This window comes from Ranitomeya imitator, chromosome 1 (assembly GCF_032444005.1).
Source record: "Ranitomeya imitator isolate aRanImi1 chromosome 1, aRanImi1.pri, whole genome shotgun sequence".
In the NCBI taxonomy this organism is placed as follows: Eukaryota; Metazoa; Chordata; class Amphibia; order Anura; family Dendrobatidae; genus Ranitomeya; species Ranitomeya imitator.
The window spans coordinates 69,395,237-69,421,649 of NC_091282.1; the positions used below are offsets into that span (position 1 = coordinate 69,395,237).

The window sequence follows — 26,413 nt, forward strand, 5'->3', positions numbered from 1 at the left end:
AGGACCCTGGGGCGCTGCACTCCCCCCCGTTAAATCCAGTACCCCCGGACTGGGAAAAGAAAACAACAATATGTTAGAAAAAGACAAACAAATTTTTGAAATGCTGAAAAACAAGTTAATATAACTATGCTTCCCTTTATGGGAGGTGAGAACACTTGAACGTTGCATAATAAAACATATTTACATTTTGAAATGGAACAATTTAGCAAAACAGTATTTTAACTAACTATGAAATGCAATTACCCATACAGATATACTATCTATTAAGTGCAAAGTGAAACATTTTATTACTCCTATTCTTTTCTAAGTGCAAATCAACATTGTTCTTTATTATTGCTCTTCTTCATATGCAGGACTGTCTATCTACCCCCACGGGCTCACTGCATCTTCCTTCAGTTTATTCAAAAGTGCATCATTAAACATTTTCTATCATCTAACTCAATCTCAATTTTATTCAAAGTGCTTTATATATTTTCAGACTATCTAACTAACTGAATGGTATTCTTTCCTTCTCAGTTTCCTCTTTCTGCCAGGAGCTACAGACTCTCACGTCTGCTCAGCTATTCTCCTATCGTACCAGCTGCGCCTCAGCTGATGTTCCACGACAAGCTCCATTAAATATATTAACTGTCTAATATACTGACTAACTAGCAGGATAAACCAACTCTAAACACGAGTTCAGCAAAGTGCAACGATTCAACATTCCCTTTAAGGGTTCAAACAGTATTCAAGTCTTTCAATGAGGTAGTGCAAACAATCAATCACATCAAGATTCAAGTAAGTTTAGCAACATAAGTGACGTGAAGCGAGGGACCCATTACGAACCCCCAACGTTGGTTTGGGCAGGCTACAAGATGTGTAACCTGACCTGGAATTCTGCAACAACAACGGGTTTTTCTTCAGGTCTGAAAAACAGAACAATTCTCACAACAAGATTGGTAACGGTCTCTGTTGGAGGCAGTCTCTGTAAAGCCTCCTGTTGTAAAACCAGTAGGAAACACCTTTAAGAAGGTGCAAACTATTTACAGCGAAGTTTGTGAGCGATTCACTGTCCATGACTCCAGTGTCTTTAAACGGAAAGCAAGGCAACTTGTGCAAACTAAGGATACCTTTAACAGGGGACCCCTTTTAGAAATAACCCTGGTCGGGTTTAAAACTTGGAAAACAGCAGCAAAAGAATGAACAGTTAACTATGTACTGTCAGTGTTCCTGTTTGCGGTAGGTTTCTATTGTAATTCTGGAGGTAGCACTGGTGGAGGTAGCCCTTTTGGGTTCTGGCGGCTACCAGGTGCTACATATGGGGCTCCCTCAATCCAGATGGAGGTCTGAGTGCCCACTGAGTTCTGTTCTGGAAGAACCTTGGCACAGGCTACAGTTGGTTCTGTAGTTACCGCATTCTCTGTTGTGGTGACAGTACACACTGTGGTCCATGAAAAGGTGTAGGTATGGGTAACTGTATGCGTAGTAAGAGTGGCTGCAGTAATGGCACAAGGTGGTGCTGTTGTCACAGGAGGAGGCAGAGCTGATGCTTTATAGCTGTGTGTCATAGAACCTCTGTGCTTGTGGACATTCAGGGCAAACCACCCCTTTTCACCAAGGTGCCTGGTATAAGTGACGCCATCTCCTGGATACAGGTCCCTATCTGGGTGACCTTTCCAGAGATGGGATTCCACGTCCCTCCGGTTGACAAATATTTCTGCGTACAACCCCTGCTCCTTTATGAAGCCCCGGCCTCCTTGCAGTTTAAAGGTGACAACTGTACCCTGCTTCCGCGGGGCCTGGCTAACGGTGCGGTCCTTGCGGGCCTGGGCTTTGACCTGTAGATCCCACTTGTCAAAGGCTCTGCGCTGGGCCTGGTGCCTTTCCTCCTTTTCCTCCCACTTGTGGGCGAGCTGGGACTGATAGTCCTCCCAACTTAGAACTTCTACAGTCTCTCCCTTCTGCTTCTCCACCTCAGGGAACTCCATAAAGTCTGGTCCGGGATTCACCCAGCGGTACACGACGTTCTCCGCATGGATCTTACTAGGCAGACTGGCGGGTTGGATCGGGGCCTTTAGAAACTGTTCCATCTCTGTGGCCTCGTCCCAGGGCTCGAGATGTTGGAGCCGGCTGGTACCGCCGGGAAGTGGCGCTGCCACGGGGCCTATCAGCAGTCCCTCGGTCACCCGGGCGTCCTTACCGGCCGCATCGGTGTCTTCAGTGCCAGTCGGTTCCGTTGATGTCGGAGTCTGCAGCAGTGCTGGCAGCAGCTCTGGAAATGGTGCTGGTGGATCTTCCGCGGGCACCGTCCGACATGCGGCCTTAGCGCTCAGCTGCATCTGCAGGAACTGGTCTATGAGCTCCTCCACGCCGGTCTGCAGAAAGCCGGGGCCAACGGGTGATGCCTGGCTGCGGTGTCTCTCCAGGTAGCTGAGGGAGTCCTCTGCTCCGACCCCACAGTCTGGTTCCAGGCGGCTGGCCATGGCGCCATCCTCCTGGCTGGCTCCTTCCTGGTCTTTTTCCCGCTCTCTTCTATAGGGGCGGTTTCCTTTTCTTTGTCTCCGCCCGCCATTGAGGATCAGGAGGCGGATCTCGGCTGCTGACAGACACGTCCTCAAGGTACAGAGATATTTAGACTGGGCGGCCATTATTTTTCGTGCTTCTCAGTCCATTCACGCCCACAACGGCACGCCCTTCTTCTTCTCCAGCGCTCCTCGTGGCGCGGTAATGGCGGCAGTTTTGGTGGGAATTTTTGGCGGTCTTTGGCAATACAAAGTCTTTTAGTAAATCACAGTTCAAGCACAATTCTGGCACAGTCTCTAGGCGCACATGACCAGATTTTCAGGCATAAGTAGATCCTGTTTGTGATGCCAAAAGATTTGGAGCGCCCCCAAGAGCAGTGGGGTACTCTGTACCATGTCCTTCGGTTCACAGGGGGATGTCACGGTGGCTGACCCGTTCCATGGCCCTTGGGACGTCCGTGTAAAAGGGGAAAGGTCTTTAAAGGGGAAATGTTTGTGACGCCACCTGTGGTATTCGGTCAGAGTGACCGACGCTGCTTTAAGGGGTCCGCTGGGGTGATGTTATGGCAGCTAGATGGTATACCTTCCCAAAGGTGAAGTATGTCCCCAGGGCTTCCCAATGTGTATATGGTGGATGGTGAGAGGCGCAGTGAAGGAGGACACAGGGTTGCAGTCTTTTTACCTTTTACTAAAGGCTTCAGCATCCACAGTCCAGATCACAGATCACAGGGCAGGCAGAGTTCGGCCGGTTTGGAGGCAAATGCAGAGTTCCCTTGTCCAGGTAGAAATCAGTAGCCTTCTTCTAGCGCCTTGGTGTTGTAGTACCTTACTGCTAAGCGTCTCATAAGGTCCTCACAGATGTTGTAGATGTTATCGATGTTATGTCTCTCTCTCTCTCTCTCTGTCCCCCAGATGGATAGGACAAACCCGTATGACCGGTGGCTTGAGGTGTTTTACAGGGACTCTATCATACCCCAGCCTCTAAGCGGTGCCACCTTGCCTCCTGGGTGTAGAGGCGGATCAGTATCGTGAAATTAGCTGTTCTGCTGGTCTCTGGAGCAAGGCATAAAGGACTGTTGCTCCCTCGGTGTTCCGGCTACCGGGATCCTGCGCCTCAGAAGGAGGCAGCCTGTGTAGGGCAGAACTCCTCCTGGTATCCTCTCCTTTGCTATGACTTCTTCACCTCCTCTACAATACAGTTCTCTTTCAGTGTCCTTTCTTAGGAACTGCCACACTTAGGGCAGTCACAGCTCCGTAACCTTCTGTCTAGGCCTCTAACAGGCTCCCACCCCTGTCAGGGATCAACTACCTGAGCAAAACTCAGCCAGCAACTGCCTCACTTCCTCTCCAGGCAACCAGTTTTACCTAAGTGTGTAGAGTGCCCTAATAAATAGGAGCATAGGTCCCCCTGGTGGCCTGGAGTGCGAAATGTGTTGCATGTTTGTGTTACCTGGATTCGGTTGTCATTCTTTGCCTCCAAACGTAACATCACTCCCCCCTAGAGGAGAATGATATTACTGCAACGACCAGGACCCTGGGGCGCTGCACTCTTATGTCACCTGTCAGCAGCTTACTCTTCTTAACACTTTCACCAATGGACAGGATCTGGAGAGATCGCATCAGTAGAAATAACTGTTAGCTGAATGAGTTGACAAATATTTTATGTTTTTGGGCAGTTTACGGAGGACGCACCCATACCAAAAAGATAGCTCATCATGAATCAATGTGAGTGGATCAAATACCGTCACGCACTTTCTAGCTGTAGGATCTAGTGTTGCCGCTTGTCAGGCTTGTCTGTATAACGACACCTCTAGAGGTGCCAATATGTGCCGCGATTCAACAACTTAAGGGTTAACCATCATTAATGCCAACTTGTGTTTTTGTGTAGCCAGAACCATTACTGGCATCTTATTTCAGTGGTGTTTCCATAATTCCGGCTGTACTAGCGGAACAGGACAACTTTTTTTCCCTTTTTTTCCTTCCATGCCCATTGTTTTACAAATGAGCTCATAAATCAGTTGTTGCTAGGCCGGAAATAAAGTGCCAGGCAGCCAGGCTCCCTGACAGGGGGTATGAATCATCCAGGCACAGAAGATGGCCTTTTGGGGATGAAGTGCTCATCTGCAGCGGTTTTTGTTTTTTCTTCTTTTTTTTTTCTCTTCAGTCACATCTTTGTAACGGGGCAGGCAGCTGGCAGGACAGCTAAAAGCCCCTGAGGGACCCGGCGGGCTTCACTCTATGTCTCTCTTCTCTCCAACTGTTTTGTGCCATCGAATTCATTACCTCCATATGGGATGAGAGGGAGAGACTGACAACCAGACTCGTGTCCTACACTAAAAACAGCAACTAATTGCTTCTTTTATGTCCTGTTTTTGGGTAGGGCGGGCAGAAAGGGGGTGCTTTTATACAAACTACAGTATATAAAAAGATACATTTAAAAAAAAATCAAAGCGGTCTTCATGTCACATCACAGCTTTTCTGAAGCTTTTAGAAATGTCTACAAAGCTCGAGCTGCGAAGATTTACCATGTTTTACTATTTAATGTACATTCAATGTCCAAACAGTGGCATGCAGTGCCCTTATTTTGACATACAGACCCCTATTGTGCCATGCAGCGCCCTACAGTGCCCTATAGACCCATATTGTGCCATACAGACCCCTTTTGTGCCATGCAGCGCCCTACAGTGCTCTATAGACCCATATTGTGCCATGCAGCGCCCTACAGTGCCCTATAGACCCATATTGTGCCATACAGACCCCTTTTGTGCCATGCAGTGCCGTATAGTGCCACATAGACCCATATTGTGCCATACAGACCCCTTTTGTGCCATGCAGTGCCCTATAGTGCCACATAGAACCATATTGTGCCATACAGACCCCTTTTGTGCCATGCAGCGCCCTATAGTGCCATATAGAACTATATTGTGCCACGCAGACCCCTTTTGTGCCATGCAGCGCCCTATAGTGCCACATAGAACCATATTGTGCCATACAGACCCCTTTTGTGCCATGCAGCGCCCTATAGTGCCATATAGAACTATATTGTGCCACACAGACCCCTTTTGCGCCATGCAGTGCCCTATTATTCAATACAGACCTCTAATGTGTCATACAGTGCCCCTATTGTCCATACAGGGACCCTATTATTCAATGCAGACCCCTATTGTGCCATGCAGTGCCCTATTGTATCATAAATATGCCTATTGTGCCATACAGACCTTTATAGTGCCATTTAGTGTGCCTATTGCGCCATATAGTGCCCCTATTGTGCCATACAGAGCCATATAGTGCCCCTATTGTCCACACAGTGCCCCTATTGTCCCAAACAGACCTCTATTGTGCCTTGCCATGCCCCCCCCTCTGCCATCCAGACCCCTATTATTCAATATAGACCCTATTGTGCCATGCAGTGCCATAATATACCATTCAGATGCCTATTCTGCCATAATCCATGTTCCAAACATGAAAAAAAACAAGACCCACCCAGGCACAGAATCTACTATATAATTGTCTAAGGGTCACCTCCGTCTGTCTGTCTGTCTGTCTTTCTGTCATGGATATTCATTGGTCGTGGCCTCTGTCTGTCATGGAATCCAAGTCGCTGATTGGTCGTGGCAAAACGCCCACGACCATTGCCACGACCAATCAGCGACGGGCGCAGTCCGGCGGCAACATGACCGCTCCTTCCTCCTTGCACTCAGTGCCCACTCCGTTCTCCCCTCCAGTCAGCGCTCACACAGGGTTAATGCCAGCGTTACCGGAGCGCGTTGTAACGCACTCCAGTTACGCAGCTATTAACCCTGTGTGACCAACTTTTTACTATTGATGTTGCATATGCAGCATCAATAGTAAAAAGATCTAATGTTACAAATAAGAATAATAAAAAAAAAACGTTATTCTCACCCTCCAACGTGTCGTCCTGTCCTTGGCAGTGCAAGCGGCAGGTTCCGGTGCTAAGGATGCTATGCGACAAGGACCTGCCATGACGTCACGGTCATGTGACCGTGATGTCATCACAGGTCCTGCGCTCATACCAAACCTGGGACCGGAAGCTGCCGTGTGCACCGTACACAGGCGCCAGCACTACAAGGGGCCCTTCAGAAGGTGAGTATATGTTTATTTTTTATTTTTTAACCTGTTACATACGTGGCTGGGCAATATACTAGGTGGCTGGGCAATATACTACGTGGCTGGGCAATATACTACATTGCTGGGCAATATACTACGTGGCTGGGCAATATACTACGTGACTGGGCAATATACTACGTGGCTGGGCAATATACTACGTGACTGGGCAATATACTACGTGGCTGGGCAATATACTACATTGCTGGGCAATATACTACGTGGCTGGGCAATATACTACATTGCTGGGCAATATACTACGTGGCTGGGCAATATACTACGTGACTGGGCAATATACTACGTGGCTGGGCAATATACTACGTGACTGGGCAATATACTACGTGGCTGGGCAATATACTACGTGGCTGGGCAATATACTACGTGGACATGCATATTCTAGAATACCCGATGCGTTAGAATCGGGCCACCATCTAGTATATAATAAAACAGTATATCTTTATTGAAAATATCCAAACAATAATCAGTAAGCGTATCAAACAACTGGGGTTGAGAAAACACCCCTTTACTAGTATTACCCAAATATATTGGTTTAAAAGGACAACTCCAAAGAATATATAAAACAAGAGAAAGGAGTAAACCAGTCCCGCAAAGCATAATAAGATAAAATGGTACTTTATTTTTACAGAAAATCATATCAACAAACACATAAAGTCAGTAAACTGCTGTTATAGCAAATACAGAAGGAGATTAGGGAGGAAACATACAGGTAAACTGAGTAACCTACAGGGAAACTAATGCACCCAAAGGAGATTACATGGGAATAGTAAGTAACTGTTAATGCCAATGCCAATATATATGAGTTTGACACTCCATCATTGCTCCCAATCAGGCAGTCAAACAGTCATTCCCATGAGCTTACCCGTAATGTAACCGGGTGGTTCCCCAAAGTACTCAGCAGCCCCTTGACGCGCGCTTTGCCGCCTAGCTTTCTCAAAAGGGGGTTAACCACTGATAAATCCCACTTGTATAAATACTTCACATTCCGGAACTGCACCCGACTTCCGGCGCACGCGCGCTTGGGACCCTGTTCCATCTCCCCCCGCAGCCGTCAAAGCCGTGCTCGCATGTGGGCGGAACCTCGCCATCTGACGTCAAGTGACATGCGTGCACAGCAGATAGTGATAGCCGCGGAGGGAGAGGAGGCAATCCGGGACCCAGAGCGCACGCGCGCACTGTCGGTGGCCATCTTTCTGAAGACCATGGATGCGGCCATTGTAATGAAGAAAAAGAAGAATACATAGATGAAATAATGGCCTGATCGCTACCCTCATCTTGTGACCAAACCCAACATTAGTATATAACAACAAGTGACAGAATCAATAATCTGTTTGTGATAAGTGTCGCAATATTTGTAGAAAAAATGTGTAAATATAATGTATTAAACATAAAAAGCAATATATCACAAAAATCTATATATAATAGGGTGACAATAGTGCATATATATTCATAACAATAATATAGCATATTATATAAAAACGATGTGAAGTAGTATGTCTTGAAAAAAGACATCCTTTTCTTTATTAGGGCAGCAAAGCGATCATAATGGACTCCAAAACGGCCGCAGATCAACCCATATAAACGGAGCCGTGCAGACAGTATGAATCACTGAAAAAGACGAACAACGATTAAAATAGAATAAAATACAAAAATGGTGGAAATGATTCATATATAGGAGAGGATGGAGACAAGAGGTCACATAAAAGTGTAAACACATCTTAGATTGCGGAATAAGCAATAGTATGTGTATAATCCACATAGAGAACGAAAAAGTGGCGGCTAGCGTAAATGGTTATATCTACCAAAGATGGAGGAAGAGAGGAGGAGGGGTATTTTTGGGGATGTTTTTATTCGAGGCAAATGGGCTATAGGAAGGAGGCAAAGCTCAATTTTTCATTGAGCCCTTTGGGTGTTATAGTGTCAAGTGTAACGATCCACCGGCACTCACATTGTGCCAGTAATTGATTCAAATGTCCACCCCTAACGCCTCCATGAATCCTATCAATACCCCTCACTCTCAAGCCACTAGGATCGGACCCGTGGTGCATCAAGAAATGCCTTGGTAAGGTCTTTAGCGCAGCTATATCGGATGGTTCTCTGGCAGCCAAGATATCCCGTACGTGTTCGCGCGTCCTCACCTTTAGTTCCCTCGAAGTGAGACCAATCTATATGAGGGAGCAGGGACAGGTGGCGTAGTATACCACATGTGTCGTGTTACATGAGATATATTCCCTGCTCCCGTCAGATGATCTAAAGGTCTCACTTCTCAGGATGTTGGGACACGCGAAACGCGTCCCGCAGGGGAAGCAGCCCACTTTGGGACTCCTACTCGTGAAAAAAGATTTCTGTTTAGCCACGTAGTGGCTTTTCACCAGACAATCTCTAAGATTTTTTCCCCTGCGTTGTGTCATGCATGGAAATGGGGATAAATGGGCTGCCAAAACCGACCAGTGTTTATTCAGGATCCCACGGATCCGCTCTCAGAGGCAATTAGAAGTAGAGATAAACCTAGTCTCCGAGTTCCCTTCGCGATCTGATTTTTTGGATTGCAGTAACAAGTCTTCCCTCCGTTTTGATTTAGCCCTTCTATAGCCCGCCCTAATGCACCGGCGACTATACCCCCTGGCCTTAAACCGATCAGTCAACACACCGGACTGTTCCTCAAAGCGGGCCTCAGTTGAGCAGACCCGCCTGTTCCTCAGGAACTGGCCAACTGGGATGGCTTTGACAATTGAGTAATTGTGTGCAGTTTACTGAATTTATGTGTTTGTTGATATGATTTTCTGTAAAAATAAAGTACCACTTTATTGAAGATAGTATGACAATAGAAAAGCATAAAATTTATATATATATATGTATATATATATATATATATATATATATATATATATATATATACAAAAAAATGTGCAAATATCAAGAATTGCGCAAAAAGGAAATTACATGAAAAATATATATGGTAAATAAATAAAAACATCAGTTTTGCATATAGCGGGTAAGGTATAATTCACAAATAATGTGTATTTACACACCTATATATTGATAGGTAGAAAGTAATGAAGCAGTGCATAGTATAGAGGGCTATGGGTGAAGTAAGACACCCAAGTGGGTGAAATAAAGAACCCTATGTGGAGTGCATGTATGTGCAAGTCCACAAAATGCTATATAATGTGTTTTTTAAAGTGGCATGTGCTTGTGCTCAGAGAAATCATCAATTCCTTCGTCAGGGAATTTACATTCTGAAACGCGCGTCGGGGTGTGCGGCATCAAGATCCTGGCGGCATTTAAAGGTATATCCCTCTAATTTTTCCTGTGATGATTTCTCTGACCTTGTCTTGTGTATAGACCAGAAAACGTTTAAATCTTTGAACTGGATGCACAATAAAAGAAATGTTCTACTTTTTTCTGCAAAAAACTACTGAGTGCCAAGTGTTTTGTGATTACTTCACCCATAGCCCTCTATACTATGCACTGCTTCATTACCTTCTACCTATCAATATATAGGTATGTAAATACATGCATATATTTTGTGGTCCATGTGCACCTCATGAACGTATAATTTTTAGTATTTTTAGTTTTTATATACGGTATCATTTTCTTATATATATAATATTTTTGGTGATCCTAAGTTCATAATGGTGTTTAATTCTTTCAGTCCCTATCTTGCTTATGCAAGGTAGTAATTATATACACATTTTGGTTTCTTACTTATCATTTTTTATTATTATTTTTTATGCTTGGTGCTTATACCTTTTAGGGGAGATACTGTAATATAGATACATTATAATATAGATACACATTATTTGTGAATTATACCTTACCCGCTACTTGCAAAATTGCTGTTTTTATTTATTTACCATATATATTTTTCATGCAATTTCCTTTTTGCGCAATTCTTGATACGCGCACAATTTTTGTATATCTATAATTTTTGTATGCTTTTCTATTGTCATACTATTTTCAATAAGGATATACTGCTTTATTATATATTCTCTCCCTGGGTGGGTCTTGGTTTTTTTCATGTTTGGAACACGGATTATTGATTTCCCTCTTAGTGGTTTCCACTAAATATTCTGCACAAACGGTGATCTTATGGTATTTAATTGTTTGGCTATATAAAATATTTCTAAAATAAGAATTGGGTATTCCTATAATACCACTGGGCATCACTGTTGCGTTTATCTAGCCTATTGTGCCATACAGACCGCTATAATTCCATACAGACCCCTATTGTGCCATACAGACCCCTATAGTGTTATATATTGCCCCTATTGTCCATAAAGTGCCCCTATTGTGCCATGCAGTGCCCCACTGTGCCACATAGTGCCCCTATTGTCAATACAGTCCCTGTATTGTGCCATTCATTTCCCAATTGTGCCATACAGACCCCTGTAGTGCCATAAAGTGCCCCTATTGTCCATACAGTACATACAGTGAAAAAAGGATAAAATACATCAGTGCACATACATCATAGATCTGCGCGTTTCGGGTGTTAGACACTCTTTTCCTACCTCGCTAAAAGTTTGAGAGTCCCTTTTTATTTTGGGTGACTCCCAAACAATATAAAATTGTTTTTTGTCCATTTTTGTAGCCATAAATCCATTGTTCTAATCAGACTCTTCCTACTGTTTTACTGCATGCAAAGAGCAAAGAGTACATTGCCTTTACTGCCATCTAGTGCACACATATATTATTACAATGAAAGAACATTTTTTCCCCCCTTTATTATATTTTATGTATTATAGCAAATTTCTCTGGAAGTAAAATAATCATTAACAATTCTCTAATGTAACAAATAAGCATTGAGAGCTTACTTCAACTTCACTTTAATGTATGAAGAGGACATTTCAGTTCTGAAGCCTACAGATTGGAGCTCTGTATTTAGAAAAGTGAGTGCAGCTCTGGAGTGTAATACAGGATGTAACTCAGGATCAGTAATGTAATGTATGTACACAGTGACTGCACCAGCAGAATAGTGAGTGCAGCTCTGGGGTATAATACAGGATGTAACTCAGGATCAGTAATGTAATGTATGTACACAGTGACTGCACCAGCAGAATAGTGAGTGCAGCTCTGGAGTATAATACAGGATGTAACTCAGGATCAGTAATGTAATGTATATACACAGTGACTGCAACAGCAGAATACTGAGTGCAGCTCTGGAGTATAATACAGGATCAGTAATGTATGTACACAGTGACTGCACCAGCAGAATAGTGAGTGCAGCTCTGGGGTATAATACAGGATGTAACTCAGGATCAGTACCGGATCAGTAATGTAATATATGTACACAGTGACTGCACCAGCAGAATAGTGAGTGCAGCTCTGGGGTATAATACAGGATGTAACTCAGGATCAGTAATGTAATGTATGTACACAGTGACTGCACCAGCAGAATAGTGAGTGCAGCTCTGGGGTATAATACAGGATGTATGGTAACTCAGGATCAGTAATGTAATGTATGTACACAGTGACTGCACCAGCAGAATAGTGAGTGCAGCTCTGGAGTATAATACAGGATGTATGGTAACTCAGGATCAGTAATGTAATGTATGTACACAGTGACTGCACCAGCAGAATAGTGAGTGCAGCTCTGGAGTATAATACAGGATGTAACTCAGGATCAGTATTGTAATGTATGTACACAGTGACTGCACCAGCAGAATAGTGAGTGCAGCTCTGGGGTATAATACAGGATGTAACTCAGGATCAGTAATGTAATGTATGTACACAGTGACTGCAGCAGCAGAATAATGAGTGCAGCTCTGGGGTATAATACAGGATGTAACTCAGGATCAGTAATGTAATGTATGTACACAGTGACTGCACCAGCAGAATAGTGAGTGCAGCTCTGGAGTATAATACAGGATGTAACTCAGGATCAGTAATGTAATGTATGTACACAGTGACTGCACCAGCAGAATAATGAGTGCAGCTCTGGGGTATAATACAGGATGTAACTCAGGATCAGTAATGTAATGTATGTACACAGTGACTGCACCAGCAGAATAGTGAGTGCAGCTCTGGAGTATAATACAGGATGTAACTCAGGATCAGTAATGTAATGTATGTACACAGTGACTGCACCAGCAGAATAGTGAGTGCAGCTCTGGGGTATAATACAGGATGTCACTCAGGGTCAGTAATGTAATGTATGTACACAGTGACTGCACCAGCAGAGTAGTGAGTGCAGCTCTGGGGTATAATACAGGATGTAACTCAGGATCAGTAATGTAATGTATGTACACAGTGACTGCACCAGCAGAATAGTGAGTGCAGCTCTGGAGTATAATACAGGATGTATGGTAACTCAGGATCAGTAATGTAATGTATGTACACAGTGACTGCACCAGCAGAATAGTGAGTGCAGCTCTGGAGTATAATACAGGATGTCACTCAGGGTCAGTAATGTAATGTATGTACACAGTGACTGCACCAGCAGAGTAGTGAGTGCAGCTCTGGGGTATAATACAGGATGTAACTCAGGATCAGTAATGTAATGTATGTACACAGTGACTGCACCAGCAGAATAGTGAGAGCAGCTCTGGAGTATAATACAGGATGTATGGTAACTCAGGATCAGTAATGTAATGTATGTACACAGTGACTGCACCAGCAGAATAGTGAGTGCAGCTCTGGAGTATAATACAGGATGTAACTCAGGATCAGTATTGTAATGTATGTACACAGTGACTGCACCAGCAGAATAGTGAGTGCAGCTCTGGGGTATAATACAGGATGTAACTCAGGATCAGTAATGTAATGTATGTACACAGTGACTGCAGCAGCAGAATAATGAGTGCAGCTCTGGGGTATAACACAGGATGTAACTCAGGATCAGTAATGTAATGTATGTACACAGTGACTGCACCAGCAGAATAGTGAGTGCAGCTCTGGAGTATAATACAGGATGTAACTCAGGATCAGTAATGTAATGTATGTACACAGTGACTGCACCAGCAGAATAATGAGTGCAGCTCTGGGGTATAATACAGGATGTAACTCAGGATCAGTAATGTAATGTATGTACACAGTGACTGCACCAGCAGAATAGTGAGTGCAGCTCTGGAGTATAATACAGGATGTAACTCAGGATCAGTAATGTAATGTATGTACACAGTAACTGCACCAGCAGAATAGTGAGTGCAGCTCTGGGGTATAATACAGGATGTCACTCAGGGTCAGTAATGTAATGTATGTACACAGTGACTGCACCAGCAGAGTAGTGAGTGCAGCTCTGGGGTATAATACAGGATGTAACTCAGGATCAGTAATGTAATGTATGTACACAGTGACTGCACCAGCAGAATAGTGAGTGCAGCTCTGGGGTATAATACAGGATGTAACTCAGGATCAGTAATGTAATGTATGTACACAGTGACTGCACCAGCAGAATAGTGAGTGCAGCTCTGGAGTATAATACAGGGTGTAATTCAGGATCAGTAATGTAATGTATGTACACAGTGACTGCACCAGCAGAATAGTGAGTGCAGCTCTGGAGTATAATACAGGATGTAACTCAGGATCAGTAATGTAATGTATGTACTCAGTGACTGCACCAGCAGAATAGTGAGTGCAGCTCTGGAGTATAATACAGGATGTAACACAGATTCAGACTTTTTACGTAGATTGTTTCCGTGGTGCATTATAGACATGAGAGGTTGAGTCTGGTTGAGATAATTGTGTCGTTTAGCTATAGTGGAGTACTTCAGCAATGACAATGCCTCTCAGGGCATGCTGAGTCTCATAGTTCTTCCATGTGTTTCTATAATAGCTTGGAAGGGTTACTATGAGGTGTTATATATTGGAGATCTGCAGGTTTCACTGTATGATTGCTGCTCTTGTGTGTTTCTTCCGCGCGGTGTTGGTGAGGGGGAGGCCTCGGAGGATAGAGCAGTACAGGCGCCCATGCTGTGTAATTGAATATCAATAGGTGAGAAGGAAACTGGAAAAGCAACCTGTCACATGTAGGTGTGCTCAACAACTCAATTTTCTGCTGCTGACAACTTAGGAAATGAGCTTTTCAGCTACTATAGGAAATTGTCAAAAAGGCAAATTAACCCATTATAGCAGATGGCAATAATGGCGCAGCGCACAGGGCTATCATGAGTGCCCGCTCAGTTTTGCTCCCAGATTTCCTTTGTTTTCACCTCAGTTTATTCCCTGCATTTTTTGTTTTTTTGTATCCGCTATAAGAACATGTGTGAGAATAAAATAGCAATTCATTGGAGTGTGGCCATCATGTGGCCAAGGCCTGTTCACCCGGGGTTACCATAGCCACAGTAGCCTCTGCCTATAGAGGGTCCAGAGAACGTGCCCCCCACAGAGAGGAAGACTCACACTACGAGAGTTCCCAACATCGGGCACAGTATAGAGTCTGGATCAGGCAAAATCCATAGAAGTTATTCTCCACCGATGTACTGTCCGATATTACGCTGTGGGGTCTCTCCAGACCCCAGAGTGTAATACATAAAGCTGGTCATACTCGGTCGGAGTGCACGTTACGGCATCAGGACACGTACGGTGGGAATCAGACGATGTAGGGAGGACCAGATGGGTGATGGCCACGAAGCAGAGGGGCCGAGGATATGAGCGATAAGGTGAGAATAAGGATTTTTTTAACATTTTGATAGCCCTTTATTATTCAGAAAAATGGCAGCCAGCACCATTTTGCTGAATTCACAGGAACGCAGATGTTTGTAAAATTGGAGCAGAAATCAATTACACTCAGATATATCGGCTGATCTCTAATTAGCAGATACCCAGACAATGATGGGAGGGCAGAGGCGGAGGGACCGATTATGTGAGCAGGGCACCCGGATGGGCGTTATTCTACAAACAAGAAGACGCACAGCAGCCGATAGCACCGAGTACCACCTATAGGACATGTTATTACAGATGTCATTTGTCATCTACATGCCCCATAAAGCCCAAACCACAGCTCTCCATTTCCCCGAGGATCTCAGCTTCACTGGGATTTTCTAACCCTAAGCCTACTTTTACACTGTAACGAGGGTCATGAAGTATCTATCTATCTATCTATTATCTATCTATCTATCTATCTATCTATCTATCTATCTATCTATTATCTATCTATTATTTATCTATCATCTATCTATTATCTATCTATCATTTATCTATCTATTATCTATCTATCTATCTATTATCTATCTATCTATTATTTATCTATCATCTATCTATTATCTATCTATCATCTATTATCTATCTATCTATTATCTATCTATCATCTATCTATTATCTATCTATCTATTATCTATCTATCATCTATTATCTATCTATCTATTATTTATCTATCATCTATCTATTATCTATCATATATCTATTATCTATCTACAGTATTATCTATCTATCATCTATCTATTATCTATATATTATCAATCTATCTATCTATCTATCTATTATCTATCTATTATCTATCATTATCTATTATCTATCTACCTATTATCCATCTATTATCTATCATCTATCTGTTATCAATCTATCTATCTATCTATCTATCTATTATCTATCTATCTATCTATCTATCTATCTATCTATCTATCTATCTATCTATTATCTATCTATCTATCTCAGGGGCGGACACAGACGATTTGGGGCCCCTGTGCAAGAAATGTGTTTGGGCCCCCCTCCTTTTATGGCTACCAATGTACAGATATACAGTATACATATATTACATAGTATCCTCTCATGTATATTGCCGCCCCTTATTACACGGTGCCCTCTCTTGTTATATAACGCACAGTCCCTTATTACAGTACCTTCTCTTGTTATAAAGAGCACCAGTCCCTTATTACACAGTGCCCTCTCTTGTTATGTGTAACACCATCTCTTATTACACAGTGCCTTCTCCGTTATATACAGTACTGTTATTTACAGTGCCCTGGTCTTTATTTCATACCGTCCTCTTTTGTTAGATATAAGCTGAAATGATTGCTAATGGAGCATGATAGCCTTCTCCAACAGAAAAAAAAACTAACAACAGGGGACACTACATAATAAAGGACAGCAACATACATAACTAAAAAGGATGCTACGTAATAAGGGACGGTGTTATACATTAGTAAAGAGGAAATTATGAAATTAAGGATGAGTACTGATATATATGGAAGCCATCAGTACTCATCTGTCGGTAAGTCCACTGTGCTCCACCACACCGCCATCTAAAGTGAACGCCTCAAAGGCACAGTGGACTTACCGACAGATGAGTACAGATGGCTTCCATATATATCGATGCATAGGAAACTATTTATGCTGTTGGAGCTTATCATCTAGACTGGTGATGCAACAGGGGAACACAGCACTGGTGCTCCTGCCTGTGTAAATAATGAAGTATGTCCGGTAGTAGTGTATCCATATGAATGTGAGATACTTCTAATAGTCCACTGGGGAGCTATTATCATCCAGTACATTCACCAGTTACCACCATATGTGTCTATGTAAAACTTTGTTCTTTTGGGGATCTAGGTCTTCCCTGTCACAGTTGGTCTATGTATAGTGCTAGAGGACCCTGTAGCTTCTGGGTAGAGGCTCTCATTAGCTGCTGCAGGGCATATTAGGGCCCCTAGGGACAGTCATCGTGGAGCGGGGGCGCCACAACGTTCCCCCCCTAGGGTGTCTACCTCCCCAGCCAGGTAGGGGCGGATATAGGTGCCTCAGCTAGGGTGGTATAGTTATTCCCCATCAGTTTTACGGTGTTTTAGTAGCACTTTTTTGTCTTTTTGGTTTGGGTTTTTGTTGTTATTTGTCACTATTGGTGGGGTCCGTTGCCTTGCTTTTAATTAATAAAAAATTGGCTTTATATATATTGAGGATTTCTTTATGATTTTGCACAAGTGGAATATACTCATAAAATACACATCTGTGTACTATACTGTTTGTGTGCACATATTATACAGAATTAGGCTGCCGTCACACTAGCAGTATTTGGTCACTATTTTACCTCAGTATTTGTAAGCCAAAACCAGAAGTGGAACAATTGCAGGAAAAGTATAATAGAAACATATGCACCACTTCTGTATTTATCACCCACTCCTGGTTTTGGCTTACAAATACTGGTGTAAAATACTGACCAAATACTGCTAGTGTGACGGCAGCCTAATACTGTATATATTAAGTGCAGCAATACAAAATACAGAACAGGAGGAAGGCTGGGGTCAGGGGCCACTCTGAGCCTGGAGATATTGCATCAGTAATGGCAGGAGGCATCTGGGGTCAGTGATTACAATACAAGCAGTGAATTAGTGCCTGTGATGCAGCTCCCTGCTATCTGATCGGTGCAGGATCAGATTTCTCAGCCATTCACTGCACCGACCAGGAAGCACCGAGCACACAGTCACTAAGTCACTGCTGTCATGGACACACTGCTGCTCTGCGGATAGTAACCAGCAGCAGTGATAACTCCCAGCCATCCCTCACCTTGTGCTCCAAGAGATGAGGCCTTGAGGTCTGTAGCAGCTGCAGGAGACAGCTCTGCACAGGGTGGATGCTGGAGCAGCAGGCATGTGACAACAAGCAGAGAGGACCCAGACGAGGAGCTTCGCGGACCAGCTCAGCGTGTGTGCACAAGGAATGCTATACTATACTAAATAGTTTGATTGCAAACTTACATAGCGTCCCTTGCAGGGGCCACCCCCTGCAAGTGGAACTGAAAGCAATGCTGCGATTCTCCTGACCTGCATCATAGAGCCAGCAGCCTGTCAACCTGTCACCCCCCTGGCGTTTTTAACTAAAAGAGCCACCTTTTGCAGCACTAATGCTGCATTCTGTGATGGTGGCTCTTCTTTTTGTGCTCCCTTCCAACGCTGCAATATTAATTTTTAGAATTTTTGCGCCATACCTTTAGTCTGTCCAGGGGGCACGTCTTTTCCCCCTGGACACAACCGCTTCCCAGCCATCAGTCGGCCCCTCCTTCGAAGGGCAGCGCAAACGGCGCATGCCCGAAAAAGGAAAGCACAGCGCAGGTACCGGGTACGTTACTGAAGACAGAGGAGGTGGTGACCGGCACACGGAGGGGCTAACTGATGGCTGGGAGACGGTTGTGTCCGGGAGAAAAGACGTGCCCCTTGAATAGACTAAAGGTATGGTGCGAACACTATAAAAATTAATATTGCCGCATTGGAAGGGAGAACAAAAAGAAGAGCCACCTTCACAGAATGCAGCATTAGTGCTGCACAAGATGGCTCTTTTAGTTAAAAACGCCAAGGGGGTGACAGGTTCCCTTTAATGACAGAAAAACCCACAATGGTCACAGAAATAACTTGAATCTGACAAGAGTAATAATAAATAAAAAATCTATGAAAATGAACAAATGAAAGTCAGACATTGCTTTTCAGCCATGCTTCCACAGAATTAAAAAAAATAAATAAAACTCGTGAAATAGGCCTGGACAGAAATGATGGCACCCCTGAAAATATTGTGACAAAAGGGACATGTTAAATCACGGTGTGTCCACTAACTAGCATCAGGTGTCTACAATCCTGGAATCAGTGAGTGGCCTGTATATAGGGCTACAGATCCTCACTGTGCTGTGTGGTGACATGGTGTGTATCACACTGAACATGGACCAGAGGAAGCGAAGGAAAGAGTTGTCTCAGGAGATTAGAAAGAAAATTATAGACAAACATGTTAAAGGTAAAAGTTATAAGACCATCTCCAAGCAGCTTGATGTTCCTGTGACTACAGTTGCACATATAATTCAGAAATGTAAGATCCATGGGACTGTAGCCAACTTCCCTGGACGTGGCCGTAGGAGGAAAATTGATGACAAATCAAAGAGATGGATAATACGAATGGTAACAAAAGAGCCCAGAAAAACTTCTAAACAGATTAAAGGTGAACTTCAAGCTCAGGGAACATCAGTGTCAGATGGCACCATCCATCATTGTCTGAGCCAAAGTGGACTTCATGGAAGACGACCAAGGAGGACACCATTGTAGAAAAAAAATCATAAAAAAGACAGACTGGAATTTGCCAAACTACATGTTGACAAGCCACAAAGCTTCTGGGAGAATGTCCTATGGACAGATGAGACAAAATGGAAATTTTTGGCAAGGCACATCAGCTTTGTGTTCATAGATGGAAAAATGAAGCATATCAAGAAAAAACACTGTCCCTACTGTGAAACATGGAGGAGGCTCTGTTATGTTCTGGGGCTGCTTTGCTGCATCTGGCACAGGGTGTCTAGCATCTGTTCAGGATACATTGAAATCTCAAGACAATCAAGGGATTCTAGAGAGAAATGTGCTGCCCAGTGTCAGAAAGCTTGGTCTCAGTCACAGATCTTGCAACAGGATAATGACCCAAAACACACAGCTAAAAACACCCAAGAATGGCTAAGAGGAAAACATTGGACTATTCTGAAGTGGCCTTCTATGAGCCCTGACCTAAATCCTATTGAGCATCTTTGGAAAGAGCTGAAACATGCCGTCTGGGAAAGGCAACCTTCAAACAAGAGACAACTGGAGCAGTTTGCTCTTGAGGAGCGGCCAAAATACCTGTCGAGAGGTGCAGAAGTCTCACTGACAGTTACAGAAATCGTTAGATTGCAGTCATTGCCTCAAAAGGTTGTGCAACAAAATATTAAGTTAAGGTACCATCATTTCTGTCCAGGCCTATTTCATGAGTTTTATTTTTTATTTTTATTTCTGTGGAAGCATGGTTATCTATCTGTTATCTATGTATCTATCTATCGGTCTATTATCTATCTGTCTATCCATCCATATATCTATGTAGAGTATGTAGGATCTATATCTATCTATCCGTCTTCTATGGGCCGTCACCGCTGTATTAGTATGGCAACTATTGATATTACTGCTTCTTACCTTTGCGTTCTCCTATTTGCAGACAGATTCCACTGATCTTCATTTGACTTTTTTTCTCCGTCCTGGATGGAGGCAGAATATTAATTACTGATAGTATACGTGTGATGTGTTGTCAGTTCCTTTTTTTTTTTGGGTAGAAATTGTATTGGCCAATTATGCAACAATTACAGATAGTCGGTGTGATCATTAAAACCTCATCTACCGGATTGAATCTTGTGCTAAACAGGTACAAGGACACTGAGGACATTTAAAATTATCTGGGTTTTCATTAAATTATCAGGGAAGAAGCACTTAGTGGCGATTATATGTAATGTGCTAAGGCTGTTATCAGCTCTCAATATGCCGCTCGGGTCCTGATGTATAAGGTAATTCTCCCCTCCTCGTCCCCATCACCCCCTGGTCTGATACAGCTCATCCCCCTGGGATCAGTAATTGGTTTATATCCGGCGACGGATTCAATTAATGTGGATGAAAAGGTGGAATAATACAAGAGAATGGTAAAAACAAGACTCATATGTACAGGTAGAGAGGAGCACTCAGCAATCGCCGCGGCATTGATATGACCAATTTCACTAGTTGGTGAACATTCCAAAAAAAGAGACTTTTTTGGAAATGTTAACGCATGAATGGCGGACCCTATCGTCCCTGCAGAAAAAGACAATACTGGATATAGGAAGTCATAAAAATCTTTAAAAAGTATGACGATTTCTTCTAAATTTGCCAAATGCCTAAAAATATGTCTATTTATTTTGGGGCCCATAATTGTGACCAATTTAAAGCGTTATTCACAACTTCAGAATCGGCCATTGTTGGATAGGGCTGGTAAATACAAGCAAATTTGCAATTTACTGCTTATTAATATTTTCAACCGTTCTTGAGATATTAGCACTTTTCTTTTACTCTCAGTTCATTGCCTTGGAGACCGACCACCGCTGCTAGACAGCAGATCATGCACAGTGCTTACCAGCTCTTTTATATGGAGATTCTAACCAGTTGTTTTGAAGGTGGAGGGGATCACTAAAGCGCGCTGCTACCTCCTAATCCGGGACCAGCTTCAGAGCAGTGCCTAGAAGCTAGAAAATAGCATTGGTCGGTCTCCATGGTAACGAGCTGTAAAGAAAAGAAAAGCGTTAATAACTCAAGAGCGGCTGCAAATTTTAAAAAGTCAAAAATTGCTAAAGTGCTTGTTTTTACAAGCACTATCCGTCAATATTAATTTATGAAGATGAAAATTATCCATAAAACATGAAAAAGCGGTTATATATAAAACATTATTGATTTTACCCATTCTATTTTTTGTACAAAAATTCATTTTTGACTCATCTTTATTCGTCTTGTTGTCTCTTAGCCTCTCTCCGTTCCACTCCTCCATGAAAAACTCTCTTCTTCTACAATGTGGGTTCTTTAATGGGTTACAAATAGGATTGCGACCGATTTATTGTGGTCCAGCTCTGGAAATATAAAGGTTACTCTTTATTTGGTCTTGAATTCACTTTTTTGGTTTCCTGTCTATCCATATTTAGCCATAATGACTCCTGTGTGAATAATGGCTCCTTTCTTTTTACTGTCTTCTGGTCTCCACACTTGATGACATGTCCATGAATTCTGTAATTCTATCTGCAATCTTTTCTTTCTATCGCTCCTGAGCTTAAAGGAGTTGATCAGCAGAATCAGACACTTACTAATATGTTTTATTTTGTAAATCTACCATGATGTTCCCGTTTTGGTCCTCGACACGTCCAGTACCATGTTTGTTTTGACACCGGGGTGCCTGGCTGACTAATTCATTTCTGTAGAAATTCCAGCCCCCAGCCCTGTCCCCTCCAGAAGGAGGCTGGTTCTCCGGCTCAAATTAGCTAGTCACCCAGGCCTATTTACACACATCACATGCCATCATTGTAAGTTCTCTAATATTAAGCCTAAAGTTGAGATATATTAGTTAGTGTCATTACATACCATTTTAAACACTGTAGAACATTTTTTTTCTGCTGGAGAACCCCTTTAAAGGGGACCTGTCACTTACTATGTATATATGTATTTTTTAAGTTGGTGTAAATGCCTCTGTTCGCCTGATTCTGATGCTGTTTTTCTTTTGTACCTGTACTTTTCTATGCTTGAGATATGACCCTTTCTATTCTGTATGTTAATCCAGTCAGTTAGAAAAGTGGGCGTGGTCATCAACTCTTCTGCTTGGTTGTCTTCTCGCAGACCACTCCCACTTTGCCAAGCATAGTAGATCTACATACAGAGAAGAAAGGGTCATATCTCAGGAACGAAGAGGCGCAAGAACACAAGAAAAACAGCGTCGGATTCAGAAGAACAGCGGCGTTTACACCAGGTTAAAAATAATTACATATTTATGGCAAGTGACTTTTCCAATTTAGGGTCATTTCATAATACATAAATATTAAAAGATAAAGGTTCAATATATACGGTACCTTGCATGGAAGCACACTTGCTAAGGGTTCATACTGCCTGCCTGAAGGTACTCCATGTGCCGCCTTATAGTGCCTGCGTATGGCATGTTTTCCACTAGAAGCAATGAACGTACAGCAAATAAATCTACAATAGACGACATGCACTGATGGTTCACACAATTTTGAGCTTCCATTTAAAGCTCAGTATGAGCACATATCGGTCTGTGCAATGTAATTTCTATATAGTTATTGGCATTCGTGTGAAATCAAAGGTCAATGTGTTTTATATTCTGCAAAAATAATTTTTAGGCCTGAAAGATTGGCAGTTTTCTAAGACGCTAATTATCAGCATACTTATTATCGGGCATTGAGATCAGAATGTTCCAACAAATAAGACGACCGTCAGAAAAAGTCCCCTAAAAATTAATTTTAAATCAAATTGTAGGAAATGGCCGCTAATGTTCTATTGAACTGAAATCCCCTGCACATCCCCACCCCAGCTCTGTGGTCATTACACCTGGCTTAGCGGAGAGCACAGTGGATCACAGTTAATTAAATGAACGCTGCACTCTAATTAAGACAGGGCTGGCTGGAACTTAGCAGGAAATGTATGCATTAAAAATATTCCTTTGTCGATGAGCAGCAATTAAGAGCCTGATCAATAACAACATAATGCCTTTAAAAAATGGGTCTTGTGCACCCTGGTGGCTCCAGAGACCACGTGTGCCACTCATTAATTTAAAATTAGGATTTCTGGTCAATATAGAAATATTCTCCTTTAATGTCAGATTTACCCAGAAGCAGCTCAGCTGCCAATAGCTGCAAAATGGGGGCTTAATAGTGGTTGTTTCAGAAGAATTAATTTGTGTTCTTAAAGAGAGATACAGATGGATAGATAGGTAGATAGATAAATAATAATAATAATAAATAGATAGATAATAGATACATAATAGATAGATAGATAGATAGATAGATAGAGTACAGACCAAAAGTTTGGACACACCTTATTTAATGATTTTTCTGTATCTTCATGACTATGAAAATTGTACATTCACACTGAAGGCATCAAAACTATGAATTAACACATGTGGAATTATATACTTAACAAAAAAGTGTGAAACAACTGAAATTATGTCTTATATTCTAGGTTCTTCAAAGTAGCCAACTTTTGCTTTGATGACTGCTTTGCACACTCTTGGCATTCTCTTGATGAGCTTCAAGAGGTAGTCACTGGGAATGGTCTTCCAACAATCATGAAGGAGTTCCCAGAGATGCTTAGCACTTGTTGGCCCTTTTGCCTTCACTCTGCGGTTCAGCTCACCCATAATCATCTCGATTGGGTTCAGGTCTGGTGACTGTGGAGGCCAGGTCATATGGCGTAGCACCCCATCACTCTCCTTCTTGGTCAGATAGCCCTTACACAGCCTGGAGGTGTGTTTGGGGTCATTGTCCTGTTGAAAAATAAATGATGGTCCAACTAAACACAAACCGGATGGAATAGCATGCCGCTGCAAGATGCTGTGGTAGCCATGCTGGTTCAGTATGCCTTCAATTTTGAATAAATCCCCAACAGTGTCACCAGCAAAGCGCCCCCACACCATCACACCTCCTCCTCCATGCTTCACGGTGGGAACCAGGCATGTAGAGTCCATCCGTTCACATTTTCTGTGTCGCACAAAGACACGGTGGTTGGAACCAAAGATCTCAAATTTGGACTCATCAGACCAAAGCACAGATTTCCACTGGTCTAATGTCCATTCCTTGTGTTCTTTAGCCCAAACAAGTCTCTTCTGCTTGTTGCCTGTCCTTAGCAGTGGTTTCCTAGCAGCTATTTTACCATGAAGGCCTGCTGCACAAAGTCTCCTCTTAGCAGTTGTTGTAGGGATGTGTCTGCTGCTAGAACTCTGTGTGGCATTGACCTGGTCTCTAATCTGAGCTGCTGTTAACCTGCGATTTCTGAGGCTGGTGACTCGGATAAACTTATCCTCAGAAGCAGAGGTGATTCTTGGTCTTCCGTTCCTGGGGCGGTCCTCATGTGAGCCAGTTTCTTTGTAGCGCTTGATGGTTTTTGCCACTACACTTGGGGACACTTTCAAAGTTTGCCCAATATATCGGACTGACTGACCCTCATTTCTTAAAGTAATGATGGCCACTCATTTTTCTTTTCTTAGCTGCTTTTTTCTTGCCATAATACAAATTCTAACAGTCTATTCAGTAGGACTATCAGCTGTGTATCCACCAGACTTCTGCACAACACAACTGATGGTCCCAACCCCATTTATAAGGCAAGAAATCCCATTTATTAAACCTGACAGGGCATACCTGTGAAGTGAAAACCATTCCCGGTGACTACCTCTTGAAGCTTATCAAGAGAATGCCAAGAGTGTGCAAAGCAGTCATCAAAGCAAAAGGTGGCTACTTTGAAGAACCTAGAATATAAGACATATTTTCAGTTGTTTCACACTTTTTTGTTAAGTATATAATTGCACATGTGTTAATTCATAGTTTTGATGCCTTCAGTGTGAATTTACAATTTTCATAGTCATGAAAATGCAGAAAAATCTTTAAATGAGAAGGTGTGTCCAAACTTTTGGTCTATACTGTAGATAGATAGATAGATGGAGTGGGGGAAACAAGTATTTGATACACTGCCGATTTTGCAAGTTTTCCCATCTACAAAGAATGGAGAAATCTGTAATTTTTATGGTAGACACACTTCAACTGGGAGAAACAGAATCTAAAAATAAAAAAACTGAAAATCACATTAAATTGCATTTCATTGGATGAAATAAGTATTTGATCACCTACCAACCAGCAAAAATTCTGGTGCTCACAGACCTGTTAGTTTTCCTTCGAGAAGCCCTCCTACTCTGTACACATTACCTATATTATTTGCACCTGTTTGACCTTGTTACCTGTATAAAAGAAACCTGTCAATCACATTCCAACTTATCCACCATGGCCAAGATCAAAGAGCTGTCTAAGGACAAAGTTGTAGACCTGCATAAGGCTGGGTTGGGCTACAGGACAATAGGCCAGCAGCTTGGTGAGAAAGCAATTGTTGACATTTTAGAAAATGGAAGAAACACAAGATGACTGTCAATCTTCCTTAGTTTGGGGTTCCATGCAAGATCTCGCCTCGTGGGGTAAGGATGATTCTGAGAAATATAAGGAATCAGCCCAGAACTACACAGGAGGACCAGGTCAATGGCCTGAAGAGAGCTGGGACCACAGTCTTCAAACATTACTGTTAGTAACACCCTATGCTGTCATGGATTATAATCCTGCACAAGGACCACCTGCTCAGGACAGCACATGTGCAGGTCCAGACCCATTTGAAGTTCGCCAATGACCATCTGAATGATCCAGAGGAGGCATGGAAGAAGGTCATGTGGTCAGAGGAGACCAAAATAGAACTTTTTGGTATCAACTGCATTTGCCGTGCATGGAGGAAGAAGGATGAGTGCAACCCCAAGAACACTGTCCCAACCATGCAGCATGGTGGGGGAAA

The 26,413-nt window shown here is 42.8% G+C and overlaps 1 protein-coding gene across 16 annotated transcripts in view; it reads left to right on the forward strand.

The window, feature by feature from the left end:
• Window positions 1-26,413, forward strand: part of CELF4 (CUGBP Elav-like family member 4) — a 1,519,496-nt gene that overhangs the window by 1,324,584 nt on the left and 168,499 nt on the right. The window lies entirely within an intron of this gene.